Here is a 21907-nt window from a genome sequence, read left to right as displayed (position 1 = left end):
GAAGTTGTTTGTAAATACCATTATTCTTGAGTTTTAAGGGTAAAAGAATATTACAGATAAAGAATGAACAATTCAGGAGTATCATTTTTTAATTATCTAATGAATTTCATAGTGGCTTTGTACAGAATTTTTTTTTCAATTTTTAACTACAAAATTACATTTTCTTACGCATTTAACACAGCAATTGTTACAAATCACACCACTCTTGTAAATTCTTTAAGACTGTATATTACGATGCAGAATTAAACTGTAAAGAATCAAGTTCCTAAAGTCGTATGATTTGTAACAACTTTTGTGATAAGTGCGTAAGAATGATGTCATTTTTAGTTAAAAATTGAAAAATGAAATCTGTACAAAGCAATTAACAACACTTTGTTAGTTTCAGAACACTAGCCAATTAAAGAAATGACACTTCTGAATAGTTCATTCACTATTTGTAATATTTTTTTACCCTTAAAACTGAAGAATAATGATATTTTACTAACAAGTTCAAATTAGTGTAACTCTGAAAATATTAAGATTAGGACAAATGTTTATATGATATTTTTGCTCAGAATGTCTTCGGAAATAAGTTCCGTGACAGTAAATCCTCGAACGCTAGCTATAACGGCTGGGGGAATCATTGTGCTAACCACACTATACTTCCATTCTGGTTGGATGATCGTCCACCTCTGCTTAGGCATGTGGGCGTGAGGCCAGCAGCCGGCTGGTCGATCTGGGCCCTTCACGGGCTGTAGCGCCACGTATTATTATTATTATTATTATTATTATTATTATTATTATTATTCTTATTGTCATTATTCATATCAGCTTAAGTCATAACACCACAGAAGTAATCTGCGATGTCGTTACAGTCACTGCTGTTTGTGAATTGATACAATTTTTGTCAACATCAGAATTAAGAATAAGCCTACAGTTCTAATGTTTGTGCCTCAGAGTAATTCTCTTGTTAGAATATGTTACCAACAAAATAACTCCCGACCACTATCTTCGACCTAACTTCAAGACATGATCAACGAAAATCCGTATGACAGAACACTTACAAGTGATTCAGATAAGAATGATGCAAACAGAATGTTAACATTGACGTTCCAAGATATTTAAGATCATTTCGCATCATCTTAAGCTCTACAACAACAACCCCGAAGACACTTCTTGAACACAGAAACTGAGGGATGTCAGTCTATTCAACTTGCACTTTTTTGTGTATAGAATTGCTTCTGAAAATAAATATTTATAAATGGTTTTTAGAGAACCCGGAGATTCATTGCAGTCCTTAGATAAGCGCGTCATCGGTCCCTCTCCTGAACAAGATTAACCCAGTCCCTAGCAGCATATCCCACTTCCCTCAAATCCATTTTAATACTATCCTCCCATCTATGTCTCCGCCTCCCCAAAGGTCTTCTACCGTCAGGTCTCCCAACTACCACTCTAATATGCATTTCTGGATTCCCCCACACGTGCTACATGCCCTGCCAATCTCTGGATTTAATGTTCCTAATTATGTCAGGTGAAGAATACAATGCGTGCAGTTCCGCGTTGTGTAATTTTCTCCAATCTCCTGTAACTTCATCCCTCTTAGGGCCTGTACTACGATCGCCTGTTAAAGCTCCAGATTCGTATACTCCAGTTTAGCAATCTGGAAGTTAAATATTTTGTTCTGTACTACCAGCGGATTTTAACTGCAGGATTGTTATTCGGAAGAAATAGTAACATTTTTATTACGTTGGCAATGAAGTTACTGAAAATGTAGTGAAATTTATTGCGTTGGTATACCTTTCCCCGCGTATTTCATGTTTATGTTCCGTGTTTTTATGGTACCATTTATTTTGAGGTTTTATTGTAAGCATTATTGTTATTATTTATTATAATACTGAAGCTCCAGCCAAGAAAATAACAGAGTGAAGAACAGAAAATTACACATACTGTATGAAGAAACTTTACATGGAAGCAAAAGGTAAGATTTTAAAGGTTATGTTTCTTTTCGAATAGTAATAATTCCTACAATATGATAGTATTTTGGTTTTAATTAGTAGGCCTAAAGAGGACGGGTGCGGGTTCCAGCAAAAGTGCGTTTTTCTCCATAATCATTGTTTTATTCATGTGTAACTGCACAAGAAGTGTAGGTGGCAATTATTTTTGTATTGTAATTAATATTAAGTGTGCTTTCAGTTTGTTGTATAGCCTACATTATTAGTGAATAGGGCCTATTTCGGTAATTTTTTTTAGAAATAGTGTACTCACGGCTTCAAATCATGGATCGAAGGCATAGTAACTCGTTTAAAAAGAAAAGTTCACTGATACTGATAATAATGAATGATGTTTTTGGCCTGGAATTTCTAACCAACATTAGTACAGCAAGGTACACTGTTCCTAGCAAATTACCAATATTTCAGTACGTTAGGCCTACGTATTTTACTGTTAGTAAATGGGCGGATATTTTGTGTTAGGCCTATAATACCATTCGATCACAGATAGGGCCTAACATTATTCTTTAAAAGAACAGCATGAGGTGGAGAGACGTTTCCACTAAAATGCAATATCTGTTGCTGCTACCAGTTCGACTATAATCACTCGCTGTAATGCACATTCAACACCTCGTAAAATAACACAGAAACAGAAGATATTAAGTTTTTTCCAAAGTTTCTATGTACAGTATAGTCATATGTTTGATATTGTACTGACAATCGTCCATTAAAAGCTCTTGCTTATTTAGGTATAGAAACTTAGATAAGGGAAAAAGAGAATTACAGTAGATCTTCTAATGTTGTAGGTTGCATACGGAATTAACCTAGTTTTACTTCCTTTTTAGTAATATAGAATGAAGCATGGGAAGAATATAGTAACATCAGCACAAATACAAGGACCTGAAAGCAGCTGAGAAGCAAATTTGAATTCTTGGAAAAGAACACAAAGAAAATTGCTGCTGCAGAGAGACAATGCAGGCTGCAAACAATTGGAGCCCCTCCAACTGAAGCAAAACCAAATCCAAACTTAGCCAAGGTAAGTGATTTAATTCTCCTATCAGTTGAGTGATTTCTCAGTGATTTTTATTCATATTCAATGCATAAGTTCACTTATATGTTAATTTATACAATTATTACATAATAAGCAGAGGAAATTGTATAACACAAGTTTGAATTCTTTTTATTTATTTATTTATTCATTCACTCATTTATTTATTTACTTACTTTTGTTACAGCCGAAGTAGTAACTAAACCAAGTTCCACTGATACCAGTGCAGCTAATAACACGAATGAGGTTAGTGTGTAAGGAATTAAGAGTCAGAAGAAGAAATGATGAGCTTTAGAGATAAAAAAAAATATTAGATTCTTTAAAATTGTTATACAAATTTAATTTAATGTCGGTATTACATTATAATACTATTATTTCTTTTTTATTTACAGTACAATTCAGGTTCACAGTGCAATTCTTTAGTTTTTGAAGTGAAACTGGACATCCCAACAATATCTCCAGGTAATTTGATTTATACTACAAAACGTTCTTTCACATTCTACATATGATCCTTACTTTTACAATCTGAAATAGCTGTAACATGTAAACACATTTTCAGCCAACATGCTGAAAATAAAACTAACACACATACTATATGAAATCTGCAGCAAGCAGTAGATAAATTAGATGCAAAAGTTAAAAAGAAAAATGTTAAAATATAAATTGTACATAATGATGAAATGGTCACAAGAAATGGATGTCATAAAAACTAAACATCATTGTATTATAATATTATGTGGGATTTGAGTGGGAATTTGAAATTTATAAATATAGGCCTAAAAATAGAAAGTACACTAAACTGAAGAATTTATTTTGAGATTTCTCTGTAATGGGTTTGTAATTAGATTAGGCCACATTATGTTAAGTTGTATTTCAATTTTACTGTGAGGATTCTCACTTTGAAACTTGTGAATGATTTCTTGTGTACAGAAAAACTGAAAAATATCTTTTCATAAGGTAAAACAGAAACTGACTACACTCTATTTACAATAGAACTATTTGCTTGGTTTTCTCTCTCTCTTTTTTATTGCAGCTTCACTTTCTTATTGTTAAAAATGAGTTTGGATTAATAGCACGTTAGAAAATACAATACTGTTACAGCTGCTGACTTTGAAGTGTCCACACATTTATGATAAAACATCATCTTTCTCCAGAATTAAATATCTTAAGAATTAATTCCACTCTTAAAATATTACAGAGTCAGCTGGTGCAGCAGATGAAGGTCTTCCACTGTACGGGTATTTACACAGTGTAATGAAAGTAAGTTTTAAGTGAAATTACTGGTTTATTCAGTGTAGGTAGTGTAGGCTAAACTCAGAAAGATCTGAATATAAGCATATATCCCTCTCTTAAATATTTCAGCTGATAATGGGATAACAGCTGATCGAGTTACACCCCAAGGATGCTTAAAAAAAAAAAGAAAGAAAAAGCAAGCCTCTGAGGAATGTATTAGCCACATTGAAAAATCTTTCTCCATCTGTGAACTGTAAGTTTAATGTTGACTTAATTATACTTGAGATGTTAGAAATTCATGAACTTCAGTACTATTACAGTGATTTCCTTAAAAAATACATTAGTTGAAAGTTGGATGCTAACATTATAACATAGAATGATTTGAAATAAAAGTAAGTCATATCCTCATGTTTGCAAAGAGATGGGGTTTGGAATATCAAAAGTAAGATTTGGAGTTTTTACATTACTTTTTCCTCCTCTTTAATGGGTGGTCTATCTACAAAGACATCTTCAATTAGTGGCAGAAAGTAAATGCTACAATAATCACCTATTCTTTATGTTTTAACAAAAAATATGTTTAATTTTGTTGCCCAATTTGTTTGACCTGGATGACTGGGAGATTACTTCTTCTCATCCTTCTAATGGAGTGATAATCTCTTGCAGCTGTTCTTGATCCCTGTGGTCTCTGGCCTCTGCTTTATCTGCTAGTCTTCAGGATTAGGTTCGAGTCAGGTGATAATTATTAGCTAATCTAAGGTTTCTGGTTGGGTTCGGGTCTGGTTCAGATCAGGCCGAGATGGGCCGGGCCTAAGAATTATGGCCCGTGCAGATGTCTAACAAATGGGGCTTATAGCTGAAGTTGGCTCTGCCACAGTTTTCCAAGTTTTGTGTATTTGCATATGTATTTGTGTTGTGTTTAATTACAGTTACTATGTACTCTTATGTATTAGCCTGTATATTATTAATTTGTAAATATGACATGTACCATAGCATATATAATGAGACAGTGGATGTAATAAATGATTATGCTTATTGTGTCTCCTGAAAAATGTCGTGTTTTGTTCACACAAAATAAATAAATAAATTTTTAATTTAATTGCAGCTATAGTGCATCTCTCTTGTTTTAAGTACACATTCACAGAGTACCTGAATACAATTGAAGCGTCAGCTGGAACAACGTTGTAAGTTACAAAATTTTCATTCGGTGTGTTTCCATGTAATAATGTTGTATGTCATGTTACCTTGCTATACTCCTTGGCTTGCAACTGTCCATCAATGCAGTACGTGAAATTTGTCCACTCAAAAGTTTGCTACCCTCATAAGAACAAAGTTGTACGCATATACACATTTTTGCAGCTCCTGTAAATTTGACCAAATATAACTTATAACGTTGTTCCAGGCGACGCTTCAATTAAGTGCCTCTTGAAAAATGTTGTTTTACCATATTTTGCTTATGTAAAATAAATTTGAATTGCAGACACAGTGTATTTTTATTGTTTTAAATAGCCTACAGTGTACCTGGTCATAATTTTTAAAATGTATTTATCAAATCTTTGTGTTTGAATCATCTTAGCCTGTTAAGACATCACTGTGAGGGATCCAAGCAATAAAATATATATAAAAAGTAACGATATGAATATGTTTGCATACATGAATCACTAGGCCTAGCGTGAATGAAACAGCTCCCTTGCAAACATAAATGCCAATTCCAAAACTTTCAGGAAATGAAGAAAAACTGTCATGTCTAAAATTCAATAAACTGTTACAGTTTGTTAAATAATAATACTGTATATAGCAAGCATATCTTAAGTCTGATTAGTGAAATATGTTAGGTCTACTCCTACTGGTGAGCGATATATGCAAGGAAGGAGAAGGGAACTTGCCACCCTACCACATTATCTCCTGACAGTTGTCTCATGAGTGATGCCTTATTGGTATTCCAATCTATCTTCGGAGAGTTGACTAAACAACTAGCAGACACAAAATGAAACAGTTATAGGAAAACTTTAATCAAGACCTATAATATATACATAAAACCTGTATTAAAATACTATTCAGAAGTATTCGCAACAGCATCAAAAAGAGACAGAATCCCTTGGGGGGGGGGGGGAGGGAAATAAGCCTTGCACTTAATTACTGGAGCAAATAAAACTACTCCCAATGAAGCATTGAAAGTCATCACTTCAATTAAACCAAGCAGTAAGTGCAGCACTAGCTCGATTGACAACAGTTCCTGCTGTAACTTCGTGGACCCCACAAAAATCTCCTACTGTTGTCAATGTTCTCCCAGTGGCATAGAATCTCAATACCAGTAGTAGTTGGTCCATTGGAGGTAAGGCATTATTTCTGGAAAAATGTATAAACAATGAGATTTGGTTACAACTTTACCTGTAAATCTTTACAATAGCGTTACCAAAAGAAGGCAAGGACTCCCTACAGGATAGCCTGGAAGAGAGAGATTTGGATGTAGTTTTGACATTTTTTTTTAGACATTTGTAAATATATGCAAATCATACTAACCTGTCACTAACTCGATCTTACGAAAACTTGTCCTTTCCCTTTAATTAGTAAGGAAACACAGTAATGAAATGAATGTGTTGCCCTTCCCTGCCGCCTACCCTTCTATCTCGATAGAGCGATCCCGTCTACCCGTACCTCTCCACCGCACTCCACTTTCACAGCAACTTTCCACCTTTATTTGGGAAATTGGTGTCGGCACTCAATTTTTCTTTCGTTTATGGTACATATGACTTGACTAGAAGCCAAATATGTGAATACATTTGTATCTTAAAGTGGTAACGCAATTGTGAAGAAATGGTAGTTTACCATATAAAGGATTTTGATATATTATATACTGTTATTATTTTTATATAAAAGTATTTTGAAACTGTTATTATTGTAGGTTGCCCTATATTATTATACCAATCACCTTCATACCTTGTAAGGGCAACAGAACACCTGCATGAAGCAACATTCTAACCTCACTTCTACTGTATTACAGGTTACTGTACTTCAAAGTAATTATTATAGTGCTATTATATACAAAATATTGATGTAATACCTACTGAAATAGTGTAGCTTATTATTAACTGTGTACTTACGAGCTGTGTCTTGTTTCAGTTGATAATTGATTTCATGTAGTAGGTTTCGTTATTCGAAACTGTCTAAAAAATTTCTCGTCATCCCATTCTTCAAAATTATTTGGACGCGGCCTAATTCGTTTTGCTGTTCTGATATAACGAAGCATCTGCTCCAGAACTTATCATCAGAATCAGTATCAACATTAAATTGATCCTTCAAATCACCAGCTGTACGACGTGCAGCCATCTTGATTTCAACACCGAGTTCCAACCTCCGGATAACGCCAATCTGCTACTCTGCCTCCCGGATTGCTAATCTGGAAGTTTAGCCTCCAGATTGCACATAACCAAAAGTCGTAGTACGCAATTACAACCCAACTTCCGGATAAATATGCCATCTGCCGGATAAGTTTAAACTAGAACTTTATCCGAGAGTCGTAGTACAGGCCCTTAGTCCCAAATATTATCCTAAGCACCTTATTTTCGAACGCTCTTAACCTTTGTTCCTCTCTCAAAGTAAGAGTCCAAGTTTCACAGCCATACATAATAACCGGTAATATAACCGTTTTATAAATTGAGGGGCTCGGGCGTAAAACATGGCAACTGACATTTTGGTCAAAAACGAGATACGTGGTATATAATATGGTATCTTACATTCTGCGTCTAATGCAGTAGTTAGTTTTGCAACATCTCAACAGATGCCAGAGGTATACAGATTTTACTTTCCTTGTAATTATACAAACTGTTGCATGTATAAATGTTTACCTAGCTAATAACTTCAAAACACTAAAACGTCACCTACTATGTTTTTTACTCCCGAACCCCTCAATTCTAACTATCAGTTTTTTTGAAAGCAGACTTGATGACAAAAGCTTCTCAACTGAATAATACCAGGCGTTCTACTCTGAAAATAAATATTTTGGAAAATTTACTAGATTTGTTAGTTGACAATTTCTGATTCGTCTTTCGAAATTGAACATTTTTAGACAAAAGACTTATATTTATGGAGGTTATGTAAATTGACTTGCCCATATATTTGATCTTTTATGCATGGGAACATTTTCAGGGAGTACAATTTGGAAATTGAACATTTTGTATGTTAGACCTTCTAGAGAGGTGGACGTTACCATTATCTGGACTTCAATGAAGTCTGGATCTTTTTAATTTGAATATTATCCTTGATAATCGTTCATCATGCTTAATATCAAACCTTTTTTGCCTCTAAAACACTACTCCTTCAACGTAAAGATTAATTTTTGGTCCTACAGAATATATGTTATGGTAACAATGATTATTATTTATTAGAGGAGAAATGGCAGTTATGACAATATATAATGTCGAACTTGGAGTCGGCCACAAAGGGAAAAACACTAGAGGAGAGGGATTCATCCGGTGCTGTGAATTGAACTTCGGCGTAGCTCGTGGTTAGAGCATTTGGTATGTAAATCCAAGGACGCCGGAGCGAATTTTTCTCCTCTAATCATTGCTATTTTTTCAATCTTTTCCTTGGTTTTCCTAATTTAATAATGAAAATGAATTATTATTATTATTATTATTATTATTATTATTGCAAACATAAAGACAATTTAAGCAGATGAACAGTTGCGTTCAGGAACGAGTTCTATCACAGCACGCGGACTTCAAAGTTCCGTTCACACAAAGCAGAGAGATGCATGAACACCAAGATAATGTATGTCACGATACGCCCTGTTATTGACATGCACGCTACAGAAAATCCTTCAAATAAAATTGCTTGTCATAGTCATCACACCCCACTGACAGAACCCATCTCGCCTAGAAACAATACAACTCGGATATGCAGTAAAGGATTCCATATCGATTCCGATAGCTTCTAAACCGTAAGTGTGGCGTTATTTCCTTGCATCGCGCCTTCGTTCGATAAAATGAGCCTAAAATATAGATTAAAATTCAATTTATCCCTTAAATAAACAACATTTAAGGAATTTAAGGAGAAAGTATGATGAAATGATGGTGAAAAATTAAGTTTTTTTTTTTTTTTTTAAGATTCGTAATTATATTTGAACCTTATAATTCCGTAATATAATTTCATTTCCTATTTGAGAGCCCTTCAAACTGTGACACGTGACTTTTATATATTGTAACGGGGAAAAAAGTTGCAAAAAATTACAAAATGTGGGTATAAGCTTACAGACGAACCCCGTTCTAGTCCAAAACCTTCACCGTTCTAAGGAACCGTCTCATATAATTAAATGTGGTCAATCATACATTGCGTGAGATGAGAGAAATGCTTGTTTTTTAAATTGTTTTCTCGACTTTAAAATTGTAAACAGTTAAGTGAATAAAAAAAATCTCCTTGCACAACATTCATTATCAGATTGATTTGAACTTCTCACAGAGGTCAATTAAATGTTGTTAAATGAAATTTAATTAGCATTTATATGGAAACATTAATATTAAGTTTCTTCGGAGCATATTCATATTGCACTTAGATTAGAATATGCTGTAATGGTAAATTCATGAAATTAGAAAAAATATTGTGATTCTCTATTTAGACTGAGCTCAAAATGCTAATTAATTTTCATTCTCATGAGTATTTTCGAATTTTTGAGCAAATATGAACTAAAACTGTTGGAAAATTTGTCGCAAGGAGCCTTTTTAGTGACGTCAATATAAGAAATATTTTTAAAATATAAGTTCAAAGGTTTGAGTCTCCACGTACAGCTCTTCTTTAAGTTGTAATTGCTTTCTATCTTTAAATTAATTGATTAATTACCATTCAAACATTAATTGACATATTACTTACCTTACTTAATATTTTGTAATAAGTTAATTTTCATCGAAACATTAAGCTACATAGGGGCTACATTACTATATATTTTAAATTAGATACTGAATTAATTAATTTTCATCTAAATATTGACGCACATAGAACCTACTTTACTTTATACTTTAAAATCAATTACTTAATTAATTTTCACTTAACTTAATACACAAAGAATTTAATTTACTTTATATTTTTAATATTCCTTTTAACTTTAATTTTTACAGATAAATTTACTTTAGCATTGTATTTGCTTCTTTCACAGGTAACTATAGTGGAAGCTTACTGTCTCCCCACCTCAAACATGCCTACATAATCTTGTCTTTGTACACGATCTCTCGTTAAAATTGTTATGTCGCCTTGACTGTGGGATTCAAAATGGTGGATTGTTTTACTTGTATACTTAAATGCTCTAGTTTTTATGATGTTTCTTTATATTACCATGACAATTTTGCGGTATTCATACGGAAAAGTGAATCGTAACAATTTTTTTTTGCCGTATGCGTACTTTCTAACCAATAAGATAATAATCCGAGGCATGACAGCCCATGAAGGACCATGACCGATCAGTCGGCCGCTGGGCTCATGTTCATATGCTGAAGTAGAGGTGAACGATCATCCAACCAGAATGGAGGTATCGTGTGGTTAGCACGATGATCCTCCCAGCCGTTATAGCTGGCTTTCACAACTGGATTTCGCTACCTATCGTAGTTCCCCAAATGCATCACAATGCTGGGTGGGCACCGGTCCTAGACACTGGCCGAAATTTCATGAGAAAATTTCTTTCCCCTCGAGGACTCGAACCAACTCGCATTCCGTAACACGAGTCCTAGGCAGGATACCTTAGACCACGACGCTACGGCGTGGGACTTTCTAATCAATAATGTGTTATAAAAACAGCAGTTTCCATGTAGGTGTGCCAAAAACATTTTTACGTTTCACTTTTCGGTACGTGTACTTATGTATTGTAAATTCGGCACAGAAACGTAAACAATTCAGTGCCAGCAACACAAATAATTATTCCACAAAATTCACAATACAGATAGAAAATAGTTATTTCCTAATATTAAAATTAAGAGTACAATTAGGCCTATTATAAAAATTACTAAATGTTATTCCATGGAGAAAAGGTATCTGAGATATATCTTGTATTTTCATCATACTGATTGTACCACTAGTCGAAAAACCAGAGAACACCTCTCCACATTCTTTTCTTGCAATTTCATTTAATTCTGTAACGAATCTTTAATATAACTTTCACAAACCGATGTCGATTGCTACCGCCCACGCCTTTTGAGAGTTGTCAAATCGACACAAGTCTCAGCTAATAGCGTAGTAGAAGTACTCCCAAAACAGACCCCGTGTATTCACTTGCATTATTCAACCCTAAAAACTCCGCAATAATTTTCGACGTTCTGCCATACGTGCCAATACTACACTGACTGTACGTGACCTGCTCTTACAATTCTCTGGCTCGCTATAAAGCTTACATTTTTTTCTGCGAAGAACGGTTGTGAGAATTACACTTCAGCAAGTATGAATATTAAATTTTAAATTTCATAAAGAAGACATTCTTCCTCTATATGTTTGCCTCTAAAATGACAGCCTTCTAATTAAATTAGTTTCAAGTAGCGTTTGTTGGCAATGCATGCTTTTTCTTGCTATCTAAAATTTTTGTTACTTTGAAATTTTGTTCACATTCATGTTATAAGTTCAATTTTCATCCTGCTTAAAAATGTCAAATGAATTCTCTTCTTTTCGCCATTCTTTGTTTAAATTAAATGAAAATTTATTCCCTATATCGCTCATTGATCTTTAATCGCATGGTATATTATTATATTATTCCTGTATTAAATGCTTTTGAGAACACTAGCCAATGTTACACCAGTAAAGGAATTTTTTTACGTTGTATTCAGCATGGTGTAATGCCACTGTTTTAGACAATATTTGATTTGATTTGATATTTGATATTTATTTGTCAATCAACTTTACAATTCACAGTTATGGTAGACCTCCACATTTCTGTTTTTCGATCCACCATCCCTTTAATACATATAATTCTTTTCTATTGATGTATTCTTTGCCGAGAACTTCCTGATTACTTTCTAACGTTCTGTTATGACTGAATTGCTATATGTCCTTCCCCCTCTATCCTCTTCTATTCTCTCCCTCTTACCTAGGCTGTCTCCCTTCCATTTCTCGCTCACCTATTAAATATTGCATATTCCTTCCTTAATAATTTGCGTTATTTATTTATTTTCTTCTCTACCCTCGAATCCTGCCTACTCTTAATCATTGTTTTCCCGCTATTTTCTCCTACATTACTTTCTGACTTTTCCGTTTACTCTTATTTACAACACTTTTTTTCTATCCTCTGTTTATTTACATATTTATCACTTTCTTTTCGCTTCACTCCTAAATTTCCTATTTTATTACCTCTTTCCATATATTTATTTCTATAACACTCCTACAGTTGAAGTAACCCTGATACTACTCCCAGCCCATAACACTGAAAAATTGAAATATCTAATTCACTTAATTACACTTGCAATTTCTCTCTCATTCCACTTCACATTTTTGTAATCATTGTTTGATAGTCTATCATATTCCACTCTTACCCTATCTTCTTACACTTAACACTTTCTTCTCTGTTCCTTTTCCTACACTTTTGCCACCTCTAACTTTCCAGTACTCACTATTTAGCACTCTTCTTCTTCGCTAATAACCTCTCTAAAGCCCTATCTATTCTGTCCTCACAATCACTAGTATCTGGTAGTATCGACATTGTACACCTCTCGTTTCATTGATATTGAAGTTTTGTGTCGTTTGCATTTTATCATTCTTCCTAGCGTGCTGCCTTGACGTACGCATATTTTCATGTTCATTGAACCTCCGTTTCACTGCGCCTTGATTCACCTGTCTTTGCTCGATTACAGTCCAAAACTCTAGATTGACACAATTCTTTGTTTTAGACAATATAGATAAATAACAAGAGCAGAAAATGAAACCAATATAAATCTCATTTCTCCTCACTTTTTCTTGCATAAAGTTCAGTGTTTTATTTTACGCGTTTTACAAAAAAGTTTTTTATCATGCACCAATGACATTCTACTTATAGTTTATTTTCTTGAATTGTTGTTCTTTCATTCTTTTTTACTCTGCTTAACCGTTCCCTTTATCCAACTTACACACTACTGCGGGTAGGGGAAGATTAATTAAGATCATGCATTGAAAATCGAATATTCGGTCGGTTGCCCGACCTTGACAGATGTTCTTTAACTGGGCGAATCTAAACCGGTTGTAAGCGCTATTTTGCATCTCTCTGGTTACAAGCGCTTGTTTCAAAACATGAGAGTCGTATTTTTTTTAATTAATACGCATACGGATTTAAATATTATTATGATTAAAAACAAAATACTTTGCTTAATTTTGGTATTAAGAAATTTCTTACTGAAGGTGTTTGTGACGCAGCATCTAGTGATGTATCCACCTCAAGTTCACAGAACGATCTCTAGAATAAGCAAAAGAGGGTAAAACTACCAGCACACAGAAGGAACAGTTGCGTTCACTCGTAAGCACATGACAACAATTTAAAATTAAGTTTCATACAATGCCCTACCACTGAGCAGTTATCATGACCTGAAAGAGTCATTTGTGCGAGATCGTGCGTATTTGCTTGTTTTCCGCACAGAACCAATACGCGGTAAGTGTGAAATACCACATTCAGTATTCCCAACGTAACACACATAACAATTTCCCTCTTCTTACCGCTTAAGCGCGACATTCATTTTACTGCTTTAGGCTTTTAACATATTATTTTTAGAGACGTTTAACATAGTAATAATTATAAATTGGAAACTTACCATTGCAATTTCACCTAAATTGCAATGTTAATTATTGTTTTTAAATATTTGCAAAAATTAAGTAAATTCTACTACTCCACGAAACTTATTGCATTCCTGATACAAGTAACATTAAGGAAGCCGTGAAAAAATCAACGAGATTCCAGATGCGGATGTTATTACTGCAATATGTTATATAAATAATATTGTTAAAATATTAAAATGAAAAATAAATCATTACATAACCTTACCGTTTGTTTTAAGTTCGCATTTATAGACTGGGGGAAAAAAAAAGACAGACGTATATCACGGCCTGCTGGAGTATAGTAAACACTGAAAACATTTTACAGCAACAATGTTGAAGAAAGATATTTTGGTGTTTCGAAGTTGGCGTCATTAAACAGAAACCAACATGGAGATTTCATTGCAACTAATTAGAAATTCGTCTTTCAGGTATGTAATAAACGATCTTCGCACAAAATAATGTACGATACACGAGCGGTATGTTTGTTTTCATGTTCTCGGAAATTAAAAAAGCTCAACTACGTTTCGCTTTTTCAATCTTTTCCTCGACCATGAAAACGTCAACATACCGCTCTTGTAACGTATATTACTATTGTGCTGGGAAATGAAGCTATCAAGTCATAGTGACTTTTTCAATATCTGGGTGGCATTCGTGAGTCGGATGTTGAGATGTTGACGGGTGAACCATCCTCAGTCCTGACAGAGCCAGGTCACGTCCCCAGGCTAGTAGCTAGTAAGTCCCAGGGTCCCAAACCTTACGCCTTTTCTATATCAGCATGGAAATCCGTACTACCCTCAGGAATTCACCCAGCCTATTTTACTACTACAGTTGGTAGATGAAACGAGGGGAAAGTGGAGAGCATTGGTTGATGATAAATGGAAACGGGAGTGCCCCGAGGAAAATCCTCTAAAATGTCTGCTTTCTCCACCACAAATTCCATCACGATTTGACCAGGATCGAATTCCGTCCACTAACGAGCTAGCGTGAGCCAATGACATGGAAACTGCAGGAATAGGAGACAGTGTTTGCTGTCATCCTTAACATACGAAGATAAAGACGAGTGGCTGAGAAGTAAATCAATGAGTAGAAAAGAGTTTTATTTTATCAGATGGTGTAGTTTGTACAGTTCTCCTCCTATATACATTTAGGAAAGGAATGAGCGATTCTGTTATTGTTTGTTTCAACATATGTTTAGCCTTCTCTACGTTATTTACTATATCTAATACTGTACCAAATAATCTGTAGGATCAATAATTCCAATGTCATTTTTGTTACATCCTGAAAACGTATTTCGATCTTGTTACGATTACATAGCCTTTTTATTTTGTTATGTACGATGCATTAATGTAACAAAATACAATATTACTGACCAACTCTAACAGAATAAAAGTGCAAAGAAACATTACGAAATACTAAATAAATTACAGAATAGTTTAAACTAATTTAACAAGCCCACTCTTTCAGGAGTTTCCCAGTGATTAAATTACTTTCTTAACCAAATAAAAACTGCCCGCACCATCTGATGAATACTGTAGTCACATGAGAGGTACTGGAGAAAGCAAAAGAAAGATAGGAACAGATAGTAGAGCAAAAAAAGACGTAAATAAACGGTGTCACGTAAATGACACGCAATTCCTTATTAAATAATTTAAACGGGTACTAAGCCACTGATATTTTAACTAATTTTTGTATTAGATTCCTCCTCTTAGCGCAAGGATAATGTCCCAAATATTAAAATTTCCTTAATACGCACCACATTTAAAATAATGGCAACACTTTCATATGGTTATTATTAAATTAATAGTGATGAAAAATTAACATGGTAAACGTCATTTGAATAAAAATGTTAAGTAAGTGTTGAAAAATGGTAGCTCCATAACGTAAGTCGTTTTACGTTCTACAGCTCGAGAAAACAAATTCAGTAACGTCCTATTTGACCATCTACCACATCGTTGAATTGCACGTGCTACCACCTCTGATCTGGCCTCTCAAGTCACCAGATTTGACATCATGTGGCTTCTTTATTTGGGGGTACGTGTGGTATTTGTTTATGTGCTACCTTTACTCCAATTCTTGGGTCCCAGACTGTAGATCGATGCGTCCATCTCTTTGAGTTCATTCCCGTAACATGTCCTGCCCATTTCCACAGACTGTGAGCGTGGCATAAGCCTATATTTAATTCCTGTCCTTTTATGATTTCTTCTTTCCTTACTCTGTCTTGAAATCTGACGCCCAGTATTTTTCCGTCCATATATATATATATATATATATATATATATATATATATATTTTTTTTTTTTGGCATATATTGAGCATTTCGCTTTCGTTTCTTTCTTTTTTTTTTGTTTTGTTGTATTATTTTCCTTCCCTGTTTGTAAGTTTATCCCCTCTTCTCTTTCTCAGTACTCCCATTTCCCATTTAAAATGTAAATTTAAAAAATCACACCAAGACGAGACTCGAAACCTAAGTCCTTAAGTTATGATCTGAATAGGTAAGCAAAAATATTTATTGTTGCATTTTGAATCATAACTTTATTGCAATGTCTTCTTTTGCAACACTGAATATGCAGCTTCCCTATCTCATCTAGTAGTCACGCAGTTGATCACTAGATGGCATGTGCTCCACTCGACTCGACTTTGGTATTTGTTATGCCATGGAGTTTAGAGTTCTGTCACTACTCGTTATGCGTAACTAAGATACACCCTGTATATCTGAAATTGTCAGGTTTGCGGTCATCGACAGAAGTGTACAGAGAAATAAAGAAATTAATAAGATAATGATGCAAAATTATTATTATTGATCTTTCTTCATCATTTCTATTTAACTACTGTTCACTTCTGTGTGATGTAATGCTAATAATATTGCAAAAATAATTGCCATCGACTTGAAATGAAGTAATGATACAAACAACAGTGAGAAGTAATGCATGTAGATAATGATATCAGATTTCTTTCTTTTCCTCACTTACTGATTCGGTCTGACGAAAGATCTTATTATAGACACAAGTTACCAGGCGCGTTTTTCCTTTTATTGTTTCCTTTTCCTTCTGCAAGTTGCACTAATAATTACAGAACACGGATGTAGGCGCCGAACGTATATTGAATATTTATAGGTAATATAAAAACTTGGAACAAAAATGAGTATCAGGGGCATTTCCTTAAGGGTAAAGACGGAAGGCACGTAGGACTGCCATTAACTGGCGACTGTAAATGAGCCTCAATCGCTCGCCAACCTCTGGGCCGATTTGGCCTGCCATGGGATTGACTTTACTGTACCTTTTACAAATCTTGGTACCGCGCCATAGCGACGTGGTGTAAGGCATAATGCATGGAACCGTATTACGAAATGAGGGCTGGTTCGAGTCCTTATAGGTAAGAAATTTTCTCATGAAATTTCGGCCAGTGTATGGAACCGGTGCCCACCCATCATCGTGATGAATTTGGATAGCTACGCTAGATAGCGCAATACGAATACGGAAACCAGCCATAACGACTAGGGGATCATCGTACTGACCAGTATTACCCTCATTCTGATTGGATGATCGTTCACCTCTGTGAACGTGAGGCCGGCAGTCGGCTGATCGGCCTTGGTCCTTCTTAGGTTGTTGCGCTACGGACGGATAAAAACTTTAAATGCATCGTTTGTCAGTAATATAATTGCCTTTGTGGCTCTGTTGGAAGAGTTTACCGGAAATATAGATTTTTTTTTTCTGAGAAAAGTATTAATTTCGAACTAATATCACAGTCTAATATATACAGTCACAAGCTCAATAAGTAGTAAATATGCATCTATAGATAGTTGCTAACCACTAGGATCGCTGCTATCTCCTCATTACAGACAATGCGAAATAGTACCGGCACAGTCTATTGTTCCTAGTACCCTCAACAACTCAACCTTCGTGAATGTATATACTAGACTGTGCTAATATGGTATTAGAATTTTTTTGTTGTACTCTATCCCAGGAATAAGCCGTTAAAATCTACGCATTTATATTACTTCCACTCTTTATACGCACTATTTTACAATTTCAGATCATCAAAATCCAGTCATTGATAATTATTATGACTTTAATGATACGTCTTAGCTGATGATTAAAGTCTGAATTTTTATGTAACATTGATCCTACAAATATGTACAATACATAAATATGTAACTAATAATTTCTAAATATGTACTAAATATTGTAATATCAATATTGCACAGGAAGTTAAAAATTATTATTTATTTAAAAACATGGTTTGTTTTAATAAAAATAAATTAGAAGTATAATTTCATACAAATTGCACATTTATATGTCAGGATAAAAGTTTTTTTTATGTGATTCTAGAGTTAATTAAGGCATGAAGCACAATGTGCACAAGATAGTTATCCGTATTTTCAGGAGTCAAGTTCTCTGGCGATCGAACATTATATTCTCATACGCCGAAAACGATCTCTCGACATCTCATGAGATTACTGGTGCATATTTAAACAATTGGATGTGGCTGACAGCAAAGTCTTCTGAAGGGGTCCGCGTTTCTCCGCTGAAGACCTATCTCAGGTGTTTTTTTTTACTTGGTTATTTAAGGACGCTGTATCAACTACAAGGTTTTTAACGCCGATGGTATTGGTGATAGCGAGATAATATTTGCTGATATGAGGCTGAGGATTCGCCATAGATTACCTGACATTTTCCTTACGGTTGGAGAAAACCTCGGAAAAAAACGAACCATGTAGTCGGTCCAAGACAATGAGCAGGATTAGCAGGGAAATATCAGTGTATACTTGAGCAGTTGTCCTATCCTGAATGCTGAAATGTGTATCCCATTACATACTGAAAAGTTTGATTTAAATTTGTATAAACATTTTTATAATTTCGTTTTTGTTTGTATTAAAATATTAATAATTTTCTTTACAAGGCGTTTAATTGAAGAACATTTGTCATGAATATTAATTTCATGTAAAGTTCGCAATTATCTTAAAAATGTGTACTACTGTGCGGAATATGTAAAAATATGTAGTAGGTATTAAAATTAAATATAACGGTCTTAGCAGCCTAATTCTCCAACATTTTGAGTTTTCAGAGAGATACATACCGGTACTAAGGAACAAATAATAATAACAATAATAATAATAATAATAATAATAATAATAATAATGGCTTTATTTAACCTGGCAGAGTTAAGGCCGTAAGGTCTTCTCTTACACTCAATCAGGAGTAAAACTTGCTTGCATTGTTGAACATACAACTGGATCGGATTTAAGTAATTACATACTGATAAAATATAGGTACATAATGAGATCAAAAGAGGTGGTTACATAAAAATGTATCTCATAAAATAAAAAATAAACATATGAAATACATTTGAAGGGTTCAGAGTCATAGTGGGCCAAGCGCCATTTATTAAAAACGGAGAAAGCAAGGGTTAAAATTAAGTCAGTACCATAGTTTAATGAAGATTGACATATAATTTAGTTTTAATGTGTATACTTTATATTACTTCCTATATGTTGAATTATGGTAATAACTTCATTTTAACCCTTGTTTTTTTACGGTTTTAGTAAATGGCGCTTGGCACACTATGGTTCTGAACTCTTCATTTAATGTTGTTAGAATCAAATACGAATCACACAAAAACAGAAGCCGATAATTCAATAAAAAATGCAGCTACACAGTAAAAATAAAAATAAACACATTGGAATACATATTAGTATCAGATTACAAGCAAGGTCTAGTATATATAGTCACGAAGCTTGAGTTGTGAGGTTGCTAGAAACAAAAGATTGTGCCGTTACTATTTCGTATTGTCTGTAATGAGGCGATATTAGCGATCCTAGTGGTCAGCAGCTATATATGGATGCATATTTACTATGTATTGAGCAAGTAGGATTCACATAATTAAATCAGAAACCGACAATTAAAAAAAATGTACACAATGAAATATAACAGGTTAATAATAAAAATATAATAAAAAACAACACTGTGGAATACATATTGGTGTTAAGTGATAAATAAACACGATTTACATGGGTAGACAATAAAAATAAGAAACAAAAAATTAAAAATAAATACAGTGGAATACATTGCATTAAATATTTGCAACACGTTAGGTCTGGCAACTCATAAATACAAAAAAAATCCAGACTCTACTGATGATTAGATCACGGTTGCTCACATTTGTCTTGTGTAAATTTTATCGGAGTTAGTGCCTGGAACTTATATCATAAGTATGCGCTAGTATTGAATTTACTTCTCGAGGATAGTTAGGAAAGACTTATATATGACTTGAGAGCGCATTCTCATGTATTTTACAATATTATTGCTCAACTATTCGGTAGTACAGTAAATCATATAGATATAAGAGATTTATTGCACAATTCATGGCCCTCAGTCGCTGTATTCTATTTCCCAGCTTTCCTGCAGAAAATTCGGTGGGCACTGAACTCCAGAAACGAAGAATGGAAAGGACAGTGAACCCATAAAAAGCAGCTGTTTTAGCATGTAGGTCGCTACATTCCCGATGTTACCATAAACAGTCCTATCTCAAGCTAAAAAATGTGTAGAATATGAATGTTACAATGTCAGAGTTTAGAAACGTTACGCATCTTAATTGTGTTATCACGACTTCGGGTTTACGAAACCTCGTCAATAGCGTCAAATATTCTGTGGTACCAATTAATATCTCGCAAGGTAAGTGTGGACAAAGTGGGTAATTTGAATAATTTAACACATTTTAACATTTTTCTTGGAATATACGAATGTTATCGCTAATATTAATATGAATTGTTGTACTTACATGTTTAAAGAAGAAATAAAAATTTTATAAAATGAAAATACCTGTAACTGAAGTCACAATTGAGCTATCCGATTTCCCCGCAAAGTTGTACAGGATTTGAAAAATGTGGGGTAATTTGGATACATTGTGGGGTAATACGAATGATACGAAATAAAATTGAATCGGTCGGAGCTAAAGGGAACTAAGTCAAAATATGCAATTTTGGGTTATCCTACAATTTGAACAACGGATGTCACTCGGATCGAACGGTGGCAGAAGGAACTAAGACTTTTAAATATTCTTTTGTCTTCTATAACATAAAAATATAATATTTGTGTTATTAGTTGAAAGTTTTTTGCTTCTCCTGAAAAGTTGTGAAAAGTGACTTAGTTTCTTTTAGCTCCGACTGTTTCAATTAGAAAACGTATTATGTGTCTTTCACGTGTTAAATTTTATGTTAAATGTTAACATGTTTCTACCTGCTATTGACCATCATCAGAACTGGTTGTAGCTGGTCTTGGCACCTTATGTTTTGTTTCCTGTGGGGAAGTGTTTGTGTAGTGTAATGTGGAGTAAAAGAGTGGTTGTGTTCTGAAATTGAGTTGTGTGTTGAGAATTTTATTTGGATGTGTTTTTGTGTGTTTCTATATTTCGTATTGTTCTAGTGTGCCTGTTTGTCCTATGTAGAAGTTGTTGCAGGTGTTACATTTGAGTTTGTATACGCCTGTATGTACATAGGACAGACAAGCAGATCATTTCAAACACGTTACAAAGAACACATCACAACCATAACAAAATTACAAAACACTTCCACATATGTAGAACACATCACAAATGCTAACCAGACATACAGAAACATCAACACAGACATGGAAATTCTACACATCCAACCAAAAAGCCAGAAACTAAACACACTAGAACAATACGAAATATACAAACACACAAAAACACATCCAAATGAAATTCTGAACACACAACTCAATTTCAGAACGACTCCACATTACACTACACAAATACACCCCCACAGGAAACAAAACAAAAGGCGCCGAAACGAGGAACAACCAGTTCTGATGATGGTCAATAGCAGGTCGAAACATGTTAACAAGGAAACATAAAATTTAACACGTGAAAGACACATAATACCTTTTCCAAA

At 34.2% G+C, this 21907-nt stretch overlaps 1 protein-coding gene and 2 long non-coding RNA genes across 4 annotated transcripts in view; 1 reads left to right on the top strand and 2 right to left on the bottom strand.

The window, feature by feature from the left end:
• Nucleotides 1–21907, bottom strand: part of LOC138703497 (uncharacterized) — a 228257-nt gene that overhangs the window by 167325 nt on the left and 39025 nt on the right. The window lies entirely within an intron of this gene.
• On the top strand, nucleotides 1584–5050 carry LOC138703496 (uncharacterized). Of its 2 annotated transcripts, XR_011333196.1 has the most exons (7): nucleotides 1584–1957; nucleotides 2813–3003; nucleotides 3203–3261; nucleotides 3408–3477; nucleotides 4214–4275; nucleotides 4378–4501; nucleotides 4912–5050. It is a non-coding gene; the product is annotated as an uncharacterized lncRNA (long non-coding RNA). The 2 variants fall into 2 exon arrangements; XR_011333195.1 differs by having other exon boundaries at nucleotides 4214–4501.
• On the bottom strand, nucleotides 3341–7776 carry LOC138703495 (uncharacterized). The gene is made up of 2 exons (XR_011333194.1): nucleotides 7350–7776; nucleotides 3341–6594 (listed from the first exon to the last, which is right to left on the bottom strand). It is a non-coding gene; the product is annotated as an uncharacterized lncRNA (long non-coding RNA).

The sequence above is a fragment of the Periplaneta americana genome, chromosome 7, assembly GCF_040183065.1.
Source record: "Periplaneta americana isolate PAMFEO1 chromosome 7, P.americana_PAMFEO1_priV1, whole genome shotgun sequence".
In the NCBI taxonomy this organism is placed as follows: domain Eukaryota; kingdom Metazoa; phylum Arthropoda; class Insecta; order Blattodea; family Blattidae; genus Periplaneta; species Periplaneta americana.
The sequence above is the reverse complement of the archived record's forward strand: the minus strand, read 5'-3'. Positions and strand labels throughout refer to the sequence as shown.